The sequence below is a fragment of the Triticum dicoccoides genome, chromosome 5A, assembly GCF_002162155.2.
Source record: "Triticum dicoccoides isolate Atlit2015 ecotype Zavitan chromosome 5A, WEW_v2.0, whole genome shotgun sequence".
NCBI classification, from domain to species: Eukaryota; Viridiplantae; Streptophyta; class Magnoliopsida; order Poales; family Poaceae; genus Triticum; species Triticum dicoccoides.
In genome coordinates, this window is record NC_041388.1 from 293989275 (window position 1) to 293993797 (window position 4523).

Sequence of the window (4523 nt, forward strand, 5' to 3'; positions counted from 1 at the left end):
ACATAAACCACAGTGTGTCCCTAGTGAGCCTCTAGTTGACTAGCTTGTTGATCAACAGATAGTCATGGTTTCCTGGCTATGGACATGGGGATGTCATTGATAACGGGATCACATCATTCGGAGAATGATGTGATGGACAAGACCCAAACCTAAGCATAGCACAAAGATCGTGTAGTTCGTTTGCTGTAGCTTTTCTGGATGTCAAGTATCATTTCCTTAGACCATGAGATTGTGCAACTCCCGGATACCGTAGGAGTGCCTTGGGTGTGCCAAACGTCACAACGTAACTGGGTGACTATAAAGGTACATTACAGGTATCTCCGAAAGTGTCTGTTGGGTTGGCACGAATCGAGACTGGGATTTGTCACTCCGTATGACGGAGAGGTATCTCTGTGCCCACTCGGTAATGCATCATCATAATGAGCTCAATGTGATCAAGTGGTTGATCACGGGATCATGCATTGCGGTACGAGTAAAGTGACTTGCCGGTAACGAGACTGAACAAGGTATTGGGATACCGACGATCGAGTCTCGGGCAAGTAATGTACCGATTGACAAAGGGAATTGAGTACGGGATTTATTAGGTCCTCGACATCGTGGTTCATCCGATGAGATCATCGAGGAGCATGTGGGAGCCAACATGGGTATCCAGATCCCGCTGTTGGTTATTGACCAGAGAGTCGTCTCGGTCATGTCTGCTTGTCTCCCGAACCCGTAGGGTCTACACACTTAAGGTTCGATGACGCTAGGGTTGTATAGATATGAGTATGCAGTAATCCGAAAGTTTTTCGGAGTCCCGGATGAGATCCTGGACGTCAAGAGGAGTTCCGGAATGGTCCATAGGTGAAGAATTATATATAGGAAGTATAGTTTCGGCCATCGGGAAAGTTTCGGGGTCACCCGTATTGTACCGGGACCACCGGATGGGTCCCGAGGGTCCACCGGGAGGGGCCACCCATCCCGGAGGGCCCCATGGGCTGAAGTGGGAAGGGAACTAGCCCATAGTGGGCTGGTGCGCCCCCCCCCTTGGGCCCCCCATGCGCCTAGGGTTGGGAACCCTAGGGGAGGGGGCGCCTCCACTTGCCTTGGGGGTACTCCACCCCTTGGCCGCCACCCCCCCTAGGAGATCCCATCTCCTAGGGCCGGTGCACCCCCTAGGGGGCCTATATAAAGGGGGGGAGGGAGGGCAGCCGCACCTCAAGTCTTGGCGCCTCCCTCTCCCCTGCTACACCTCTCCCTCTCGCAGAAGCTCGGCGAAGCCCTGCTGCGATCACTGCTGCATCCACCACCACGCCGTCGTGCTGCTGGATCTTCATCAACCTCTCCTTCCCCCTTGCTGGATCAAGAAGGAGGAGACGTCATCCGCTCCGTACGTGTGTTGAACGCGGAGGTGCCGTTCGTTCGGCACTTGGTCATCGGTGATTTGGATCACGGCGAGTACGACTCCATCATCCCCATTCTCTTGAACGCTTCCTCTCGTGATCTACAAGGGTATGTAGATGCACTCTCCTCTCGTTGCTAGTTGACTCCATAGATTGATCTTGGTGAAACATAGGAATTTTTTTTGTTTTCTACAACATTCCCCAACAGTGGTATTAGAGCTAGGTCTATGCGTAGTTACTATGCACGAGTAGAACACAAAGTAGTTGTGGGCGTCGATATTGTCAATTTGCTTGCCGTTACTAGTCTTATCTTGATTCGGCGGCATCGTGGGATGAAGCGGCCCGGACCAACCTTACACGTACGCTTACGTGAGACCGGTTCCACCGACTGACATGCACTAGTTGCATAAGATGGCTGGCGGGTGTCTGTCTCTCCCACTTTAGTCGGATTGGATTCGATGAACAGGGTCCTTATGAAGGGTAAATAGAAATTGGCAATTCACGTTGTGGTTTTGGCGTAGGTAAGGAACGTTCTTGCTAGAAACCTATAGTAGCCACGTAAAAACTTGCAACAAAAATTAGAGGACGTCTAACTTGTTTTTGCAGCAAGTGTTTTGTGATGTGATATGGCCAAAGGTTGTGATGAATGATGAATGATATATGTGATGTATGAGATTGATCATGTTCTTGTAATAGGAATCACGACTTGCATGTCGATGAGTATGACAACCGGCAGGAGCCATATGAGTTGTCTTTATTTTTGTATGGCCTGCGTGTCATTGAGAAATGCCATGTAAATTACTTTACTTTATTGCTAAACGTGTTAGCCATAGTAGTAGAAGTAATAGTTGGCGAGCAACTTCATGGAGACACGATGATGGAGATCATGATGATGGAGATCATGGTGTCATGCCGGTGACAAGATGATCATGGAGCCCCAAGATGGAGATCAAAGGAGCTATATGATATTTGCCATATCATGTCACTTTATTTGATTGCATGTGATGTTTATCATGTTTTTGCATCTTGTTTACTTAGAACGACGGTAGTAAATAAGATGATCCCTCATAATAATTTCAAGAAAGTGTTCCCGTAACTATGCGTCGTTGCGACAGTTCGTTGTTTCGAAGCACCACGTGATGATCGGGTGTGATAGATTCCAACGTTCACATACAACGGGTGTAAGATAGATTTACACACGCAATACACTTAAGTTGACTTGGCGAGCCTAGCATGTACAGACATGGCCTCGGAACACAGAAGACCGAAAGGTCGAGCATGAGTCGTATAGAAGATACGATCAACATGAAGATGTTCTCCGATGCTGACTAGTCTGTCTCACGTGATGATCGGACACGGCCTAGTCAACTTGGATCATGTTATACTTAGATGACTGGAGGGATGTCTATCTAAGTGGGAGTTCATTGAATAATTTGATTAGATGAACCTAATTATCATGAACATAGTCTAAAATCCTTACAATATGTCTTGTAGATCAAATGGCCAACGTTGTCCTCAACTTCAACGTGTTCCTAGAGAAAACCAAGCTGAAAGACGATGACAACAACTATACGGACTGGGTCCGGAACCTGAGGATCATCCTCATAGCTGCCAAGAATGATTATGTCCTGAAGCACCGCTAGGTGATGCACCCGTCCCACAGAACCAAGACGTTATGAACGCTTGGCAGACACGTGCTGATGATTACTCCCTCGTTCAGTGCGGCATGCTTTTCAGCTTAGAACTGGGGCTCCAAAAGCGTTTTGAGTGACACGGAGCATATGAGATGTTCGAAGAGCTGAAAATGGTTTTCCAAGCTCATGCTCGGGTCGAGAGATATGAAGTCTCCGACAAGTTCTTCAGCTGTAAGATGGAGGAAAATAGTTCTGTCAGTGAGCACATACTCAAAATGTCTGGGTTGCATAACCGCTTGACTCAGCTGGGAGTTAATCTCCCGGATGACGCGGTCATTGACAGAATCCTTCAGTCGCTTCCACCAAGCTACAAGAGCTTTGTGATGAACTTCAATATGCAGGGAATGGAAAATACCATTCCTGAAGTATTTGCAATGCTGAAATCAGCAGAGGTAGAAGTCAAAAAGGAACATCAAGTGTTGATGGTGAATAAAACCACTAAGTTCAAGAAAGGCAAGGGTAAGAAGAACTTCAAGAAGGACGGCAAGGGAGTTGCCGCGCCCGGTAAGCAAGCTGCCGGGAAGAAGCCAAAGAATGGACCCAAGCCCGAGACTGAGTGCTTTTATTGCAAGGGAAGTGGTCACTAGAAGCGGAACTGCCCCAAATACTTAGCGGACAAGAAGGCCGGCATCACAAAAGGTATATATGATATACATGTAATTGATGTGTACCTTACCAGTACTCGTAGTAGCTCCTGGGTATTTGATACCGGTGCGGTTGCTCACATTTGTAACTCAAAGCAGGAGCTGCGGAATAAGCGGAGACTGGCGAAGGACGAGGTGACGATGCGCGTCGGGAATGGTTCCAAGGTCGATGTGATCGCCGTCGGCACGCTACCTCTACATTTACCTACGGGATTAGTTTTAAACCTCAATAATTGTTATTTAGTGCCAGCTTTGAGCATGAACATTGTATCAAGATCTCGTTTAATACGAGATGGCTACTCATTTAAATCCGAGAATAATGGTTGTTCTATTTATATGAGAGATATGTTTTATGGTCATGCTCTGATGGTGAATGGTTTATTCTTAATGAATCTCGAGCGTAATGCTACACATATTCATAGTGTGAATACCAAAAGATGTAAGGTTGATAATGATAGTCCCACATACTTGTGGCACTGCCGCCTTGGTCACATAGGTGTCAAACGCATGAAGAAGCTCCATGTAGATGGACTTTTAGAGTCTCTTGATTACGAATCATTTGACACGTGTGAACCATGCCTCATGGGTAAAATGACCAAGACTCCATTCTCAGGAACAATGGAGCGAGCAACCAACTTATTGGAAATCATACATACTGATGTGTGCGGTCCAATGAGTGTTGAGGCTCGCGGTGGCTATCGTTATGTTCTCACCCTCACTGATGACTTGAGTAGATATGGGTATGTCTACTTAATGAAACACAAGTCTGAGACCTTTGAAAAGTTCAAGGAATTTTAGAGTGA